At 42.3% G+C, this 21310-nt stretch overlaps 1 protein-coding gene across 1 annotated transcript in view; it reads right to left on the bottom strand.

Annotated features, from left to right (window-relative positions):
- LOC135547572 (unconventional myosin-Ib-like) overlaps positions 1–21310 on the bottom strand; it is a 146889-nt gene that overhangs the window by 68297 nt on the left and 57282 nt on the right. The window lies entirely within an intron of this gene.

Below are 21310 nucleotides of genomic sequence, written 5' to 3'. Positions count from 1 at the left end.
AGCACTAAGCCCAGGTACGACCCATGCTGGAAGTGCCAGAGGAACAACTATCAGGTCTTCAAATCTGCCAGAAGCTGTTAAATCAGCCAAGCTGAAAAGCAAGAACAGCATCTCCTGCTTGTTCAGAGTGAGCGGTCTGTCTACCAGAAGATGGTTGCTGACTGCAAGACCACCTGTCAAGCCATGAAGTTGTCTCTGGGGGACCCTACTGAACCAGCAGGCAAAGACATCAGGATGCATTACAGCTTTGATTTTGCTCAACAAGTAAGCAACATTTCCTCCTTTACACTTGATTAAGGATATATATAGTACCAGTCAAAAGTTTGGACACACCTACTCATTCAAAGGATTCTTTATTTTGACTATTTTAGAAGACATCACAACTATGAAATAACACATGGAATCATGTTGTAACCAAAAAATGTGTTAAAGAAATCAACATATATTTGCCACCCTTTGCTTTGATGACAGCTTTGCACTCTTGGCATTCTCTCAACCAGCTTCATGAGGAATGCTTTTCCAACAGTCTTGAAGGAGTTCCTATGTATGCTGAGCAATTGTTGGCTAGTTTTCCTTCACTCTGCGGTCCAAATCATCCCAAACCATCTCAATTAGGTTGAAGTCGGTGATTGTGGAGGCCAGATCATCTGATACAGCACTCCCTCACTCTCCTTCTTGGTCAAATAGCCCTTACACAGCACAGAGGTATGTTTTGGGTCATTGTCCTGTTGAAAAACATAATTCCCACGAAGCGCAAATCAGATGGGACAGCGTATCACTACCAATTTTTTATATTTCTATTATAGAAGTAACCATTTCCCTGTACCGTTTACACCTCATGTAGAGACCATGGCACTTAGCAACATGTGGCTGGGGGTTATAGCATTTCTTTCACATGACCCAAGAAATTTAGACAAGTGTGTCTGGTTAAGTGTCATGTAATATTTGTAAAATATTTTTATCTGGACACTGTTTACCTGGAAATTTTCTTAAAGAGATGGGTGGGGCTAAGAGGGTGTGAACGATGCTGAATGGGTGTAGACGAAGAGCACTCCAATAGTTGTACCAAAACATTCAAGGGCTATTTTCTCAAAAAGTGGAGTTACAAGTTTAACAACTTTCAAAGCGGATTTTTTTTTCTCCCATGGTTCCTCAAATGCAGTGTATGATATACCATTGTGTAGCTCCGTCTCTCTACTTTAACCCAATGTAAAAAATAAAATAAAAAAAACGAATCATGGGAGAAAAGACCGAATCAAGGTGGTCGCTCAAGTTAGTGAGAAATCCTCCTTTGCCAAGACAATCCATCCACCTGACAGATGTGGCATATCAAGAATATGATCATTACACAGGTGCACCTTGTGCTGGGGACAAAAGGCCACTAAAATTGCACATTTTAGTCACAACACAATGCCATGTCCCAAGTTTTGATTTGCAATTGGCATGCTGATTTCAGGAATGTCCACCAGAGCTGTTGCCAGATAATTTAACATTTTAATTTCTCTACCATAAGCCTCATCCGACATTGTTTTAGAGAATTAGGCAGACGTCCAACCGCGTGTAACCACGCCAGCCCAGACCTTCCAAATCCGACTTCACCTGCGAGATCTGAGACCAGCCACCCGGACAGCTGATGAAACTGATGAGTATTTGTGTCTTTAATAAAGCGCTTTTGTGGGGGGGTGAGAAATTATTTTGATTGGCAGGGCCTCGCTCCCTAGTGGTGGGCCTATGCCCTCCCAGGCCCAACCATGGCTGCGCCCTGCCCAGTCATGTGAAATTCTAAGATTAGTGCCTAATGAATTTATTTTAAATGACTGATTTACTTATAAATTGTAACTCAGTAAAATTGTTGCATGTTGAGTATATTTTTGTTCAGTAAATTATTATTCCAGTCTTTTACCGTTCTCATTGTCAGAGTGGACAAGTTGTTTGCAGAGCACACAACCTATGCTACACTTGTGAGAAACAAGTTGGTTTATTTCATCACATTTCCGAGTTGACAATTTTGTCACTCTTTAGTTTGGAGCGCTACTGTCAATGTTGAGTAAAGAGGTGCACCTGAATACGCATAGAAGTAGACCTAGAGTCTATCTGGCTTGAGAGCAAAGGTAGCATTATAAAATGTGCCCATTTGGGGATCTGATAGTATTTCTAATTGGATAAATGCACCACCACTAATGAGCTGTGGAGCTTCTCAAAGTAATGTTTGCTTCACCTCAAACAGTAAGAAAGCGAAGTCAGTTTTAACATTCATTGAAAGTAATAGTAGTTCTTCAATGTATTAGAAAAATCTTTCCAGCTCTCTCCCTTACGATAACCAGCACAGTGTGAAAGGGAAAAAATATAATTCCCTGATCCTGTGGAAACGTCATAAAACAAGTCGACCTGAGTAGCTCTTATTACTTGGGCAAAATAGTCTACAGCTGTGTCTGTCCCGAGCTTACTGCTGCAGGAAACTGAGGGCCTAGAATATTTTATACAATGTTGCAAGCGTTGAGCTGAACCCAAGTTAATGTTTCAAGTTCGTTGCAGACAGGCCATGCACAGCAAATGTGATTTATCGGATATCCAGATGTAAAAATATATATTTTCTACTTGCAGGCTGCAAAGTTTTTATTTCTTTGCTTTATTTGGGCTATTTTTATATAGTTGGCAATAGACGTAACTTTCAGGTTTGTATCATTAATTTAACCACATGCCAAGGATTGAGTTACGAAGATGTTATTATATATTAAATGAAACAGTTACATGAAAATGTGCATATGAAAACCATAACTGGCATGCAGATCAGTAGATATTGTGAGATAAATTAGCATTCCACATGACAAAAGGTTGCCGACTCCTTGTGTAGCCAATTACCAGCAACTTCGGGAGAGTAATGGAGGAATCTGCGAAAGCCAGCAGGTGCTGGTTGGGCCAGGTTACGGTTTGTCTCGTCTGGTCATCTTAAATCTCTGGTTCCCCTTTGAGTCTTATGTCATCAAACATCAGACAAGCATATAGTTGATTTTATTAAAACACATAGGGCGTGTCTATATACAAAAAAAATACGTTTTGAAATTAAATAACTGATGCCTTTCAGTCGACAAACTTTTTTTGGTCGCCGACAGCCCCAATTCACATAGGACATTTAGGAGGGTAACTTTCTGTAGTATTAAACAGTAGAAAGTAACACAATGTTAAGTCTGCCACCGAGCACTTGGTTTTTTGGAGGATCCTGTCTACTTGTATCATGTGTTTTTCTCCTCAGACTTTCAGGGGGTCTTGGCTTTGATTTTATTAACTGCACTGCAATTTAGTGAGAACAATTCACATATAAAGCTGTTGGTTTGATCCTTGAGAAAGTTTGAAAGTACAGAACAATCATGTTGACTAAGGGCAGTGAAACAACTTCTGAAACTGTTCCCCCCCATACTAGATCATAACAAGAGGAATCAAAGAACTAGGCTATTTGAGCAACCTTGAGATCAACTTGTGAGAGATAGCATCTACATCGATGAGTTTGTTACATTTGGTCATAGAACAAACCAGATAATTCAAACCAAATTAGACCCCCAATGGGATAGAATAGATTTCCTTAGTAGACGATGCAAAGAGTTGACGGTCGATCCCCTGGGGTATTGGTTAATAGCCTCAACCTTAACTTACAGACAAATTGGAAGTGAGACTTTGAGCTAGCATGTGTACGTTATTGGCTTGTGTTCTGAGGGGAACCGCCCCCCCCCCAAATCTCCTTTGGACAGAAACACACACACACACACACACTCTCCTCTCGACAGGATGTTGGTAAGAGAGAGAAGTCAAGACTATTTTATCTCTGATGGTGCTTTCATGTCTCTTCTGGCCCTGCATGGTGACTCAGCATTACCTCTGTCCTGTCCATCCTTCATCAGTCAATGGCTGACACCGCTATTGAGATACTAGATGATTCTCAAAGTGTATTATTAGAGGGTGAATCCTCAATATAACATTTGCAAGTAACAACTTGCAATTAACCAAAGCAACACTGCGGCCGGTTCAATGAGATGAACGTCAGACAATCTGGATCTATACCTCTACCATGAAGACAACTTTAAAGGAAGCAGGGAGAGCGGAAGAGACAAGGTGGGCATTCGGCAAAGCCAAGAGCCAAGCACATTAAAAGCTTCTGTCATTCACTCATTCAGCATTCCTCCTGAATAGATAACTGTTGTGCTCTTTAAAATCCAATTATGATTTGATAATACACTGTACTGGGTTCATCTGGCATATGCTCAAATACGCTTTAAACATTAGGCTAGTAAATAATAAGGGCACAGTCCAAGACACCATTCACTGTAGTCTAAAATCATACATAAGTCACTCTTTAGAGGACAAAGAGGGCATAGTACAGCATAATACTCTAGAAAAATCACACAACTATCAACTTACATGTCTCAGAGGAAGCAGTGGCCTGGGCATGAGCCTGGATACCTACTGAGGGCCAGCCACTGAGCTTCATCATGGCTCAAATCACACTACAGACACTGCCATTGTGGCTCTGACTTAAAGTCTCTTCCTCACCAATACACCATACTGAGGAGGGAATGACTGTTTACTTATCCCCAAGCCAGGAAACGAGGAGGGGTATGGTGGCTTGAGAGGAACATCATTGGGAAGTAGAAGGATTGGGGACTTTTTCAAAATATCATGTGCCAAAACAAATATTGAGACTGCACAGTAAAATATTTAAAGCTGAAATGTGAAGTAAAGCTGCTCATGAAAAATAGGACTGGTGCTTGGAAAAGATGACGAACTTGCGAGCTGTGGAATTGCCTCGGTAGTCGGCACCATGCTGGTGTAAGATGCACATCGATTAATGAATATGAGTAGCATTTGCCAATGTACCAGCCACAAGCCAAAAACTAAGTTTGTTTGTTTAAACAGGCCTTATCCAAAAATGTACATTGCAAGAGCCATATCAATTCCAAGCCCACGTGATTAACTTAAAGTTTGATAAACACGTCAATTCTTTGGAATGTAAGCAAATGAGACAACCCAAGATTACATAGCCTCCACATAGTAACACATGTCAGAGTTCAAAGTAAACGGAGTAGCTCTTTGAAATGGAATGACATGCTCATTAACGTGAACATGGATGTTGATACGGTACTGCAATTGAAGCAGTATTTTTTTCATTTTACCTTACCCTATTTGGAGTAAACTAAACCAACAAATTGACTTCTACTTACAGCCATGTCACTCACATCTACAGTACCTGTAGTTAAATAATTATACATGTATTTCTAATTTCCACTTTAAGTGCTGGATTTTCACCCACAATGGCCAATCCACCATTCATTCTGATCTTCACAGATTAACCCATCTTTCCTTTCGCAATACAACCCTCCATTTTACCCTCTTAAGATTGTCCTGAACCTCCCCATTTGTAACATTTCTACCAATATTGCCCAAAAAATACTTTACTCAGGAGTATAATGAATCACAGTCTTCATGGTTTGTCAAAGGTCAACAGGTGACAGGGAAGGAACAAGATTGATTTCAATTTTGACAATCTTGTCCATTTGTCTTTAATCTGTTGTGCTTCGTTTTGGTGGTTATGTAAACTGTATGTACAAGCAGATAAAGATGGACATTGTTCTGATAATGAATAGGGAGGTTTCACAACGACACTGGTTAAATCAATCAATCAATGATCAACAAATCTACACTGAACAAAAATATAAAACGCAACAATTTCAAAGAATTTACTGAGTTGCAACTCATAAATCAATTAAATTAATTAATTCGGCCCTAATCTATGGATTTCACATGACTGGGAGTACAGCTATGCATCCGTTGGTCACAGATACCTTATTAAGGTAGGGGCTTGAATCATAAAACCTAAAATGACATTGGTGGCGGGTTATTGTAGAGAAATCAACGTTCAATTAGCGGGCAATGGCTCTGGTGGACATTCCTGCAGACAGCATGCCAATTGCACGCTCCCTCTAAACATCTGTGGCATTGTGTTGTGTGACAAAATTGCACATTTTATTGTCCCCAGCACAAGGTGCACCTGCGTCATGATCATGCCTTTTAATGAACTTCTTGATAATCCATCCACCTGACAGGTATGGCATATCTTGGCAAAGGAGAAATGCTCACTAACAGGGACACATTTGTGCACAAAATTTGAAAGAAATAAGCTTTTTGTGAATATGTACAAATTCTGGGATCTTTTATTTCACCTCATGAAACCAACACTTCACATGTTGCATTTATATTTTTGTTCAGTATATAAACCTGTAAATGAGTATCTATTCCTACTCAACGCTAAAGTCAAATCGTGGACGGCCACAGAGATGGTTTTGGGGCACTCCTTTCACTGGAATAAGGGTATTTTCAATTTTTCACCATGATAATATTTCTGCTTCTAAACCACCATAATTATCAACACTTTGAGAAGGACGTCTAGCACATTGCTTCAGCTTCGTCAGAAGATTTGCAATGCACACTATGCCAATGCAAACAGTCAGAGGCAGAATCAAATCGGTTCTTAAGTACTATGTGGCAAAAGTACAATAAACCATGTAATAGTTTAGCCTGAAATAATTTCAGTGTGTATGAGTTTCTTTCCTATCCTCGTATTTCTCTCGGGAGCCATAAGCTAGAGAAGAGACTAGGGCTGTTCCTTTTAAGCGTCTGTGGCCTAGGCCTTGTCGTTACCCACAAATACAGCTGTTGATTGTAAAGCAGTTAGCAAAGTTACAGAGGTACCGAATTTGCATTTTATAGTCCCTGGGCTGGGCTCGGTATGGTGCGAGTGTGGGAGGAGAATGGAGGCTGGAGGCAGGCACACTCAGCGAAAGCACTACTGCCCCCTCATCCCACTCTACCTTCACCTTACTCCAATAAATGCTGCTGCTGTCACCTAGTCTACATTACGCCAACACATCACGAGCTACAGAGTGGAGCACTCTACCAACCTGAGTCAACAGGGTGTATTTCGAGTGCCCACTAGCAATTACATGCATGTTGCATGTAGACTTTCTTTCCAACATGCCATTTTCAGTAGCCCTCTAAAAACTCCCTACGTACATGTTGCACGTGAACTTTCTGGTCAGGTGTTCTGTAAAAATGTATTGATTCAAAGCAGTTTGTTGAGGTTTGTCAAATCTAAAACAAAGAAAAGTTCTGTTAAAGGAATACAACCAGGTGTGATGGATAGCATGTATAGGACAACTGCAAATTCACCATAACATTACATGCTGTGTTAACATAACCATAAACACCTCATGTCTTTAGTAGACAGGTACTTATTAAGAAACATGTGTAAGCGGCACTTCCAAGAGAAACCTGCTCCACACCACATGGATAGCACCTTGCAAAATTCTACTGACTAAAGGGTCAGGAAAATCAAACAAATGTACTGTAGCCTGTACCATAAACAAAGATGAAAGTGTCATAGACGGCTGTATCTTTATGGTCACACCTGTGACATCTCCATAGCAGACTTACACAGGAAAACACGTCACCCTACGGAACACTCATCTGACAGTTCTTATTGCTGAATGGACAAGATGAAACCATGACATCACCATGTACCCATAGTGAATAGATGAAAGTGTAAATTTCCTCATTGGCTATTCAACACTGCACTCTCTTACCTGAAGCGGTGATCAAGCAAACAAAGCTAAGGGTGTGGAGTACAATGGTTGCCCATGGCACAACACCATTACTCAAACTTTCTAGGGAAACGACGCACTGGATATGGGTGGATAATTTCAACATTCGCAGGAGAATTTTTGGAGCCAAGGTTAGAGCAATCATGTCCAGTAATGTGTTTCTCGTGTGTGTCTCTGCTAGCGTCTGTGTGATGGACCTGGTCTCTCAGTGCCAGATCTCACAGCCATGCGAGGAGACGCAGCAGCTTTACTGTAGATGTTCTTATTATCCAGGGTGTGGGCCAGATGTCTAGATCTCTCCGTCATCACGACTTTAAATCCCTGGCCTCAGTTCAGTACAGCCATCATGTTAGAAACATACACCCCTCAGTGCAAACCTTCATCCGGGCTAGTGATTCTCATAAAAAGCTCTTCTCTGCTATGGAGGATTTTAACCTAAGTGACATCCCAGTTTAATGAACTTGCTGATATTACATCCCACCCTCTGTTGCCTTGTGTTTCTGTGTGTAGGAGGGAGTTTAGAGGAACAAGAGTGCTACTCTGTGTAATGCTGGTTAGCCAACACTCCCTCTGCTACCTACCTTCTACCCTGCCTCCTACCTCCAGACACAAACACTGTGGCTTTGCCAACCTCTGCTCTGGAGGGCATGTTGTTATGAGTCTCCGAGAGGGCTTTCAGGATCGTAGTCACCATTTCTGATGGAGGTGCATTTTACGGCCAAACACCACAGCTTCCATCTTTCAATTTTCAGATTCTGGGATATTTTGCAACTATAACTTTCATAAAATATACAAATAATATATATTAATACTTGATTTGTAAAATGTTATCCCAACTCCGTCAACTACACCTAGCATAAATTTAGTTTGTATGTTACATGTAGAACTTCAACCACTATTTTTTTAAACTCTCCATGTTGAATCATATCATTCAATAGCTTTTTTTATCCGATTGGTTACTGGCATTAAAAAGGCCCTTCCTGGCAACCTGATTGGTTAAAATGAATCGTGCATCGCAACACTTCCATTTTTTTTATGTGTATATCTCCTGCGAAGAATCCCCGTAAAGAGAGACAAAATGAGCAAATCTCAAAGAATATACCGACAGTATGTAAACAAAAATAGCCAATGTGAGAAAAGCAGTGAATGGAAGAAAAAAAAGAGCCTGATGGGCCGATCGGGGCGGTGGTAGTACAGGCAGAGGACGAAGAGGCGGTAGCCGGTAGCAGCGAGTCAAATTAGTTGAGATGAAGATGACAGCTTGCAGCGATCAACCAGACAGCAGCCAACAGTGGCTTTTATTACATGTCACAAATGAACCTACTTGTACATGATTTGATTTGCCCCAAGTGTTAACCACAGGACAAAAAAATAAAGACCCCACCAACCAGGGATTGTGTAGAATGTGCACACCGTGAAGGTGATCGTGATGCATTTAGAAGGAGTGTTTACACTTCCTCCAGGGAAATGTTGCATTTGCTATAAATATGAGGATGGTTCAACTAGCCCAAACTTAGACTTGGTTCTGCAGTTTTAAAGAAAATAAACAACGTCCTAGGGATTCCTTCCATGCATCTCAGCTCATATCAAAGACAATGACAGGTAAATTAAAAGGAAGAGTAGCCCATTATTGCCAGGTGACTTGCTGTGTATAAATAATATGTTTCCTTGCTCCAGCAAATGTATTCAAGGTAAATAAACAGTGCTAGGAAAACGTAACTATACCATGAGACTGTCACATAGGCCTACAGTGTCATAGGGCTATAGCCTACTGTGATTAATGAGAAATAAGCTTTACATTAAGTAAATCCATGCTGATATGCTGACATTTACATGCCGATAATTAGTCCTGCAGTTATGACTAATGTCGACAGACAGACATTTTTCCCACTACAATAGTGGGAGATTCAGAGAGGACTAAAGTCAATTGAGAGTTCTGCCAAGCTAATGAGAAGAGCATACAACGATATAGACCCAGACATAGCAGAGTCGCTGAAGGAGGATGAGATCATCATAGACATTCATGTATCCTTTGATGGCACAAGAGGATTCACTTCCAACTATTGGATAGGCGTGTGCATTGGTGCTGGTACCAGCGATCCCTAGAAAATGATGAAGATCCAACTCAGTCACAAAAACCATGGCGGCCATATATTTTTGAATAGAGAGGTTGCACAAAAAATGGTGCCTGTAGATCACAAGGGATGTCAAATGATAACCTCTTCAAAAGAATGCATCACAGACGGCAATTGTACAGTTGAAGTCGGAAGTTGGAGTGATTACAACTCGTTTTTCAACCACTTCACAAATTTCTTGTTAACAAACTATAGTTTTGGCAAGTTGATTAGGATATCTACTTTGTGCATGACACGTCATTTTTCCAACAATTGTTTACAAACAGATTATTTCACTGTATCACAATTCCAGTGGGTCATACGTTTACATACACTAACTTGACTGTCTTTAAACAGCTTGGAAAATTCCAGAAAATTATGTCATGGCTTTAGAAGCTTCTGATCATCATCATTTGAGTCAATTGGCGGTGTACCTGTGGATGTATTTCAAGGCCTACCTTCAAACTCAGTGCCTCTTTGCTTGACATCATGGGGAAATCAAAAGAAATCAGCCAAGAACTCAGGGAAAAACTTTGTAGACCTCCACAAGTCATCCTTGTGAGCAATTTTCAAACGCCTGAAGGTACCACGTTCATCTGTATAAACAATAGTACGCAAGTATAAACACCATGGGACCACGCAGCTGTCATACCACTAAGGAAGGAGACGTGTTCTGTCTCCTAGAGATGAACGTACTTGCAAATCAATCCCAGAACAGCAGCAAAGGACCTTGTGAAGATGCTGGAGGAAACAGGTACAAATGTATCTATATCCACAGTAAAACAAGTCAACATAACCTGAAAGGCTGCTCAGCAAGGGAGAAGCCACTGCTCCAAAGCCGCCATGAAAAAGCCAGACTACGGTTTGCAACTGCACATGGGGACAAAGATCGTACTTTTTGGAGAAATGTCCTCTGGTCTGATGAAACAAAAATAGAACTGCTTGGCCATAATGACCATCGTTATGTTTGGAGGAAAAAGGGGGACGCTGGTAAGCCGAAGAACACCATCCCAACCATGAAGCACGGGGGTGGCAGCATCATGTTGTGGGGGTGCTTTTCTGCAGGAGAGATTGGTACACTTCACAAAATAGATGGCATCATGAGGGAGGGAAATTATGTGGATATATTGAAGCAACATCTCAAGACCTCAGTCAGGAAGTTAAAGCTTGGTCTCGAATGGGTCTTCCAAGTGGACAATGACCCCAAGCATACTTTCAAAGTTGTGGCAAAATGGCGTAAGGACAACAAAGTGAAGGATTTGGAATGGCCATCACAAAGCCGACCTCAATCCCATAGAAAATTTGTGGACAGAACTGAAAAAGTGTGTGCGAGCAAGGAGGCTTACAAACCTGACTCAGTTACACCAGCTCTGTCAGGAGGAATGGGCCAAAATTCACCCAACTTATAGTGGGAAGCTTGTGGAAGGCTACCTGAAACATTTGACCCATTAAACAATTTAAAGGCAATGCTACCAAATACAAATTGAGTGTATGTAAACTTCTGATTCACTGGGAATGTGATGAAATAAATAAAACTATACTATTATTCTGACATTTCACATTCTTAAAATAAAGTGGTGATCCTAACTGACCTAAGACAGGGAATTTTACTAGGATTCAACGTCAGGAATTGTGAAAAACGGAGTTTAAATGTATTTGGCTAAGGTGTATGTAAACTTCAGACTTCCAACTGTATTTATTTATTTTTATTTAACTAAGCAAGTCAGTTAAGAACAAATTCTTATTCGCAATGACTGCCTAGGAACAGTGGGTTAACAGCCTTGTCCAGGGGCAGAACGACAGATTTTTACCATGTCAGCTCTGGGATTCGATCTAACTGCCACCCCACACTGCAAATTAATGTCTAAACTCTAATATGGTGATGATGCCCCAAAATTGTCTTTGTGGACAAAAGCTGCATTGACACAGTAGGCACTTTCAATGAGGGAGCCACCGCTATATCAAAAGTGATGGACAGTGGCTTGACAGCACTTTGGTGACACTGGAAGCAATCAGAGAGGAGAATGCGAGGTGTGTTGTGAGAGCTGATGCTGCTTCAATGGAGTGTGCCAAGTATAGGAGCAGATCCCATGACACAGTCAAGAAATGTTCTGCACATTTCAACAGCCATACAAAAGCCTTGTATGTGACAAATAGAGAAAAGTGAAATGATAATTTGCAAAAAACTGCAGATGTTCCCTACAGATCCAGTTTTCAAAGTACATGCTTTACTGCTTGAAACAACTATATTAAATGTGCTAATGTACTTGTAAAAAAAAGTTTGTGAAATCCCACTACGCCCTCCGACGAACCATCAAACAGGCAAAATGTCAATATGGGAACACGATTGAACCCTACTGTAATGGAATATATATTCTGCTTACAGTGTCTCACGCTTAAGTTTTTTTTTTCATTGTACCTTAATTTTACTAGGCAAGTCAGTTAAGAACAAATTTTTATTTTCAATGACAGCCTAGGAACAGTGGGTTAACTGCCTGTTCAGGGGCAGAACAACAGATATGTACCTTGTCAGCTCGGGGATTTGAAGTTGCAACCTTTCGGTTACTAGTCCAATGCTCTAACCACTAGGCTACCCTGCCGCCCCAGGGTTTGACCTGTTGCATACTTAGAAATGTGCCTGCTATAGGCAGACCGGGTGCCTGAGGTTTGCTCTCACAGGGTCTGCTCATTTGGAGCGGAATATTGGCTGAATGCCCAGCCGGTCTCTGTGAGCAAGCCCTTTGCTGAGAAAGGGTGCACTTGGCCATCTTTGTGTAACCCGTAGTGATAGAAGCTCTGAGGAGGTATTTCCACCTCAGCATTTTTATACTGACCGTCTGTAATCTCTCCACTGGCGTGAATAAACAAATTAATTTAAGCTGGACTTTGGGGTCCTTAGTGGTTCTAAGACACTAACTACTACACCAGCTCTGACGCACGTTGGATGTGGCAGGGATGGGAAACTATCATGGATTACAAAGAGAAACCCAATGTAACCTGTCTAAATGACTGGTGACCCTGTAGCAATCACATCTGTAGTCATGAAATGCTTTGAAGGCTGGTCATGGCTCACATCAAACCCCGGTCTCTTAGTTAACCCCGATTGCGCAGTTTGACTTGGCGGCCAGCTCTAGGAGGAGTCTTGATGGTTCCAAACTTTTTCCAATTAAGAATGATGGAGACCACTGTGTTCTTGGGGACCTTCAATGCTGCAGACATTTGTTGGTACCCTTCCCCCGATCTGTGCCTCGACACAATCCTGTCTAAGAGCTCTACGGACAATTCCTTCGACCTCATGGCATGGCTTTTGCTCTGACATGCACTGTCAACTGTGGGACCTTATATAGACAGGTGTGTGCCTTTCCAAATCATGTCCAATCAGTTGAATTCACCCCAGGTGGACTCCAATGAAGTTGTAGAAACATCAAGGATGATCAATGGAAACAGGATGCACCTAAGCTCAATTTCAAGTCTCACAGCAAAGGGTCTGAATACTTATTTACATAAGGGTCATTTTATTTTTAATACATTTGTACACACACAAAAACAAATCTGTCATTATTGAGTAGTGTGTGTAGATTGATGAAGAAACACATTTAATCCATTTTAGAATAAGAACAAGGGGTCTGAATACTTTCCAAAACTCCTCGTACCCCTGTAAATGCACTCGTACCACGTGTATTTATCCATGATATCATCATTACTCATATAGTGTATTTATTACCTATTATTTTCCGATAGTCTTTTTTTCTTTCTCTCTGCATTGATAAGGGCTCGTAAGCAAGCATTTCACAAGCTTCTTTTCAATAGCTACAGTCACTAGCAACAGTTACTATTTGGATGTGGTTGAAGCCATTCTGTATGCAAGTCCTCTTCTAGGGATAGGCAAATGTTAGAGTTGCAGCAAGACACTTTTTCCTCTTGAAACATGCAAGGCTCAGCTAGTTTAATGTTATTCCACCATCTGTATTTAGTCATACTGGCACAGCGGGCTGCAATAATATTATGAGCTGAAGCAGCATGCAGTGACCATGTCATTTTCAGATCAAAACACGAATCCCTGTTTAAATCCGGGGATAAATCCTAGCAGTCTCAGGCTTGGGTTGTGGCTCCTGGCGGGAGGCTGAACCTCGGCCTGAGGTGAAATGAAGTTGGACACAACACTATGGTAGTGTTCATTAAGTCATGCCGTAGCAAAACATTTTAAACCAGAACATTTAAATTAGAGTTTCTTATTGGGCGAGTTCAGATCGTACCTCCTTGTTTCACTCCTTTTCAGATTCTTGTTTTTTGTGCCTGAACATGACTTGTCGTGTTCCCGGAACATGGCAATGCCAGGACACACCATCTGCTCCAGGCTGTGACCTTCAGCAAATCCTTGCCACTGGAAGTATAGTACGGCATATTGAATGTAAAATCATTACAACACAGGTAGAGCTCGGAATTGCCAGGGACCTCACAATACGATATTGTCATGATAGTTGATACGATATGTATTGCGATTCGATACCAATTTTTTTTTATTCGATGTTCCGCACATATTTCTCAATTTATGTCTGCAACAGAGGGAAAAGAGAGCCATGAGAAAACAAGTTGATCATTAAGTCCGGACAAAATTGAATTTCTGTTTATCGGATACCCCACCTCACTTTCCTCCACCCCCCATTATAAACAATCAGACAGCTAAATTCATGGTTATTGCATAATTTTTAGCTCTATTAGACGCAATTAATATACCAAAACAATGTAATTTAACCAATTGACTGGCCAGAGATCAGGGCATTCATCAGCAAAGATGCAGTGCAAGCTGATAGTATTTTAGACAACCAAATTGAAGTGACATGTTATTGATGAAATCGAAGTGGGTCAGCTGTATGTTGATTCATAACTTACATTTTACCGGTACTACCAGTAGTAGTAGGCCGACCGATAACCACGGCAGAATGTGTTTGAAGTGATGATGCGCCCCCGAGAACAGCTAGCATGTCCAGCAATGTACATCGCCAGTGGCATGCACACACTTCGTGCAGATCAGAAGGTGGGGGCTTTTCATGGCAGCCAGACGAGACAGTCGAATGAGGACGCGGTGAGCAAAGTTACTGGGCTCAAATTTAGTCACGCTTGCTCATTCTTGAATTTATTAGGCTATACAATTAAGTAGATTCATGAACTGATCACTTTTTTTTCTCAATTTTTGAATATGATAGGATGTGTAATAGAATGCAATTCCTATGTGAATGTTTATTAATGTTCATTTGTGTATTAGTAATAATCAGAAAATCTGCCTGAAAAGGAATATTTCTCATGTCCATATAGCCTAGGACAATGTGTTAAAGTACTGTTATTCCTTATCCACTTATGTTTTGTTTGTTATGTATAGTCCAAAATACTATCCAGATAAGTAACTATTGATCCCACCCCCAATCACAAAACACAGGTTTGACATTGGTCTTCCCTTGTTGAGAATGTTGTGGCCTGAGCCTGTCAATCAATGTGGTATCATCCATAAAGGGGGGAAAAGAAAGAGAGAGACAGAGAGAGATGAGTATACTTATTGCTGAAGTATGGGCAACGTAATGCATTGTGCTCTCTGTGATTGTCATTCTTTCCCATAGCACTTCCAGATCAGATTTGCAACATCATTAATGTCACTGTAATAACCCTTGTGTCAGAAGCTCTACCTGTATACTTATAAAAGCATGTATTAGTCTACCACTCCACTACTATCCCAGAAAAAGTCAAAACCCCCAGGCAGTTCCACAATATCATTCAGAGAAACCCCTCTGGCCCATCAGTCAGCTGTGAAGCCCCCTGTGGACCAGTAGATCTGGGCCACAGAATGACATAATGGAGCTGTGTGTGTGTGTGTGTGGGGGGGGGGGGGGGGGTCGCCTGGACCATGAGGGGAAGCATGGGGTTGCGTGCGCCATGAGGGGGAGGGAAGGGTCTCATTTTCCAACAGCCATAACATGTTCCCTCAGGAGACTAAGCTTCCCTGCCTGCTGCACAAACCCCCCACTCCCCAGTCCCAGCCCAGCACAATCCGTGTTTAACTGTCAAATGTCTATCCTATCGATGAGACCTAAAGCCTGGTAATGTTCTATGTATCTCGGAGTCTTGGTTGAACAAGGACACACACACACTCACACACATATATATCTTGCAAGTACCTACATGCATCTTATAGACCAGAGATACCCAACTGGTGGGTGGGCTGCTTGGTTGAGTGGATCGTGGGTGTTGGAGGAACAAAATATTTTTTTCTATTAAAAAGACTCGTCTGAACTTAAATTAGGTAGAAAGTGTGCAGAAATTATAATGAACTTATATTTTTCAAAGATTAAATAATAAAATAGTATTTTCATTATAGAGCTATTAGCAGCACTATTTTGGTTGATTTTGGGGGCAAATTGTAATTGACAATGAGATGGGAATGTTGTTCCCTTGTCATATAATTGCTACATTTACAATCAATATAGCATTAAAAAAAATATTTTTTCCAGACTTTATTTTGGCAATTATTTTTCGCATTGCGAATATTGGGTCGCTACCAAGACAAGCTGGTTCAATTTGGGTCCCGAGGAAAAATAAGTTGAGAACAACTGATCTAGACTGGACGGGTGCCCATAAGGTGCCCAGAGTAAACTGCCTGCTACTCAGGCCCAGAAGTTAGAATATGCATATAATTATTAGATTTGGATAGAAAACACGGTTTCTAAAACTGTTTGAATGTCTGTGAGTATAACAGAACTCTATGGCAGGCAAAAACCTTAGAAAAAAATCCAACAGGGAAGTGAGGAAATCTGAGGTTTGAAGGTTTTCAAGTCTTTGCCTATCCAATATACAGTGTAAATGGGGTCAGATTGCACATCCTAAGTCTTTAGAACCCTGTTTCAGGCTTCTACTATGAAGGGGGAGCAAATAAGAGCTGTTTCAACCAGGTGTCTGGCAGAATGCCATGAGCTAAGTCTTGCGCGCGGCCGTGAGCGTTCTCGGTTCCTTTTCATTTCTAAAGACAAAGGAAATGTCCGGTTGGAATATTATTGGAGATTTATGATAAAAACATCCTAAAGATTGATTATATACATCGTATGACATGTTTCTACAAACTGTAATGTAACTAACTTTGTCTGGATTGCCTGTTACTAAGGCCCAGAAGCTAGGATATGCATATAATAGGTAGATGTGAATAGAAAACACTAAAGATTAAAGAACTGATATGGCAGGTGAAAACAAAAGGAAAATCCATCCAGGAAGTGGGATTCTTTTTATGTGGGTATTTTCAATTGAATGCCTAGAGTGTATCTAATGGGTTAGGACCCAGATTGCAGTTCCTATGGCTTCCACTAGATATCAACAGTCTTTAGACATTGTTTCAGGCTTGCTTTCTGAAAAATGAAGAAGAATGAGACCTTTCTCTCAGTGGAATGTAGAATCATGCAGTGCTGGTTTTGCGTGTGACCGAGTGCGCAACCTTGGTTGTTTTTTCTTTCTATTGAATACGCTATTGTCCGGGTGAAATATCGATTATTTAGACAATTGACAACCTGAGGATTAATAATAAGCATTGTTTGACATGTTGACGAACTTCACCAGTACGATTAGGATGTATTCATCTGTTTTGACCGCCATTGAGCCAGTGGATTACTGAACAAAACGTGCCAACACAACTGAGTTTTTGGGATATAAAGAGGGACTTTACTTTATCGAACAAAACAAACATTTATTGTGTAGCTGGGACTCTTGTGACTGCAACAAGATTAAGCTCTTCAAAAGGTAAGTGATTCATTTTATCGCTATTTCTGACTTTTGTGACTCCTTTACTTGGTTGGAAAATGTTTGTTTTTGTAAAAGGGGCGCTGTCCTCAGATAATCGCATGGTATGTTTACGCCGTAAAGCGTTTTTGAACCTTGACAAAGCGGCTGGATTAACAAGAAGTTAATCTTTAAGCCGATGTATAACACTTGTATTTTTATGAATGTTTATGACTATTTCTGTATTTTGAATTTGGCGCTCTTTCACCGGATGTTGTCAAGGTGGGTTGCTAGCGGCAAGCCTGCGCCAGAAAGGTTAAATAGCCATCACTAGCACAGAGAGAATGCTGCCCTACAGAAACACAGCAAAAAAAAGAAACAACCCTTTTTCAGGACCCTGTCTTCCAAAGATAATTTGCAAAAATCCAAATAACTTCACAGATCTTCATTGTAAAGTGTTTAAACACCGTTTCCCATGCATGTTCAATGAACTATAAACAATTCATGAAGAAGCGCCTGTGGAACGGTCAGGTTTCATAACTGTGACCTTACAGGTACATCACACCTGCAGGACAGGTACAGGATGGCAACAACTGCCCGAATTACACCAGGAATGCACAATCCCTCCATCAGTGCTCAGACTGTCTGCAATAGACTGAGAGACTTGACTGAGGACTTGTAGGCCTGGTGTAAGGCTGGTCCTCAGCAGACATCACCGGCAACAATGTTACCTATGGGTACAAACCCACGGTCGCTGGACCAGACAGACAAAAAGTGCTCTTCACTGACGAGTTGCGGTTTTGTCTCACCAGGGATGATGGTCGGATTCGATACACCGAGGCCTGTAGTCTGGATCGATTTGGAGGTGGAGGGTCTGTCATGGTCTGGGGAAGTGTGTCACAGCATCATCGGACTGAGCTTGTTGCCATTGCAGGCAATCTCAACGGTGTGCGTTACAGGGAAGACATCCTCCTCCCTCATGTGGTACCCTTCCTGCAGGCTCATCCTGACAGGACCCTCCAGCATGACAATGCCACCAGCCATACTCCTTGTTCTGTGCGTGATTTCCTGCAAGACAGGAATGTCAGTGTTCTGCTATGGCCAGCGAAGAGCCATGGCATTGAGCACATCTGGGACCTGTTGGATTAGAGGGTGAAGGCTAGGGCCATTCCCCCAAAAAATGTCCAGGAACTTGGTGGATGAGTGGGGTAACATCTCACAGCAAGAACTGGCAAAACTGGTGCAGTCCATGAGGAGATGCACTGCAGTACTTAATGCAGCTGGTGGCCAGATACTGACGGTTACTTTTGATTTTTACACCCCCCCCTTTGTTCAGGGACACATTATTCCATTTGTTAGTCACGTGTCTGTGGAACTTGTTCAGTTTATTTCTCAGTTGTTGAATCTTATGTTCATACAAATATTTACACATTACGTTTGCTTATAATAAACACAGTTGACAGTGAGGGGACATCTTTTTTTTGCTGAGGTCACAAAAGGCAGCAGGCAGCCTTGTGGTTAGAGCGCTGGCCCAGTAAATAAAAGGTTGCATGGATCCAATCCTCGAGCTGACAAGGTAAAGATCTGTCGTTCTGCCCCACTGCTCCACGGTAGGCCGTCATTGTAAATAAGAACTTGTTATTAACTGACTTGCCTAGTTAAATAAAGGTTACATTTTTTAAAATGTATTAAATAGACTTGAAATCATCACTGGCCACTAATAACGTTTGCATTACTCATCTCATGTATATACTGTATCTTAGTCTATGCCGCTCTGACATTGCTTGCCCAAATATTTATATTCTTAATTCCATTCCTTTAGATGTGTATTGTTGTGAAATATGTTACGTATTACCGCACTGTTGGCGCTAGAACCAAGCATTTTTGCTACACCTGAAATAAACATCTACTCAGATGTAGTACAAATTACAAATATGACAAATAAAATTTGATGTAGGCATCTACCTCAATTTCCTCTTAGCCCTGCACATAGACGCCGTACTAGTAGCCCTGCACATAGACGCCGTGCTAGTAGCCCTGCACATAGACGCCGTGCTAGTAGCCCTGCACATAGACGCCGTGCTAGTAGCCCTGCACATAGACGCCGTGCTAGTAGCCCTGCACATAGACGCCGTGCTAGTAGCCCTGCACATAGACGCCGTGCTAGTAGCCCTGCACATAGACGCCGTGCTAGTAGCCCTGCACATAGACGCCCGTGCTAGTAGCCCTGCACATAGACGCCGTACTAGTAGCCCTGCACATAGACGCCGTACTAGTAGCCCTGCACATAGACGCCGTACTAGTAGCCCTGCACATAGACGCCGTGCATAGTAGCCCTGCACATAGACGCCGTACTAGTAGCCCTGCACATAGACGCCGTACTAGTAGCCCTGCACATAGACGCCGTACTAGTAGCCCTGCACATAGACGCCGTACTAGTAGCCCTGCACATAGACGCCGTACTAGTAGCCCTGCACATAGACGCCGTACTAGTAGCCCTGCACATAGACGCCGTACTAGTAGCCCTGCACATAGACGCCGTGCTAGTAGCCCTGCACATAGACGCCGTACTAGTAGCCCTGCACATAGACGCCGTACTAGTAGCCCTGCACATAGACTCCGTACTAGTAGCCCTGCACATAGACGCCGTACTAGTACTCCATTTCCAAAGCCAAGCTATCATTGTGCGTGTATTCCTTGTGTTACTATTTGTTTTCTGACATCTTTTTATAGTATTTGTTTGTATTCGGTTGGGAAGTAAGCATTTCAATGTTTGTCACATGCTTCATAAACAGGTGGAGACTAACATTTGATTTGATCATGTCATGGGCATGCTGGGGATCGTGAAAAACAGTTGAAAACAGTTGTCTAGCAATGATCAACAAGCAATTTGACAGAGCTTGAAGAATTTTGAAAATAATAAATAAGCAAATGTTCCACAATCCAGGTGTGGAAAGCTCTTAGATTTATCCAGAAAGACTCACAGCTAAAATCGCTGCCAAAGGTGTTTCTACAAAGTATTGACTCAGGGGTGTGAATAGTTATCTAAACGGTTTCTCATTTACAATTAGCGAGCCGGAGAGAGAGAGAGACGAGCGGGCGGCGAAATGGAGAGAGAGAGAGAGGGAGCGAGCGAGCTAGAGAGAGAGGGAGCGAGCGAGCTAGAGAGAGAGGGAGCGGCGAGCTAGAGAGAGGGAGCGAGCGAGCTAGAGAGAGGGAGCGAGCGAGCTAGAGAGAGAGGGAGCGAGCGAGCTAGAGAGAGAGGGAGCGAGCGAGCTAGAGAGAGAGGGAGCGAGCGAGCTAGAGAGAGCGAGCGAGCGAGCTAGAGAGAGAGCGAGCGAGCGAGCTAGAGAGAGAGGGAGCGAGCGAGCTAGAGAGAGAGGGAGCGAGCGAGCTAGAGAGAGAGAGAGGGAGCGAGCTAGAGAGAGAGGGAGCGAGCTAGAGAGAGAGGGAGCGAGCTAGAGAGAGAGGGAGCGAGCTAGAGAGAGAGGGAGAGAGGGAGCGAGCGAGCGAGCTAGCTAGAGAGAGAGGGAGCGAGCGAGCGAGCTAGCTAGAGAGAGAGGGAGCGAGCGAGCGAGCTAGCTAGAGAGAGAGGGAGCGAGCGAGCGAGCTAGAGAGAGAGGGAACGAGCGAGCTAGCTAGAGAGAGAGGGAGCGAGCGAGCTAGCCAGAGAGAGAGGGAGCGAGCGAGCTAGCTAGCCAGAGAGAGAGGGAGCGAGCGAACGGGCTAGCCAGAGAGAGAGGGAGCGAACGGGCTAGCCAGAGAGAGAGGGAGCGAACGGGCTAGCCAGAG

The sequence above is a fragment of the Oncorhynchus masou genome, chromosome 10, assembly GCF_036934945.1.
Source record: "Oncorhynchus masou masou isolate Uvic2021 chromosome 10, UVic_Omas_1.1, whole genome shotgun sequence".
NCBI lineage: Eukaryota > Metazoa > Chordata > Actinopteri > Salmoniformes > Salmonidae > Oncorhynchus > Oncorhynchus masou.
This window is presented reverse-complemented; position numbering and strand designations above follow the sequence as displayed.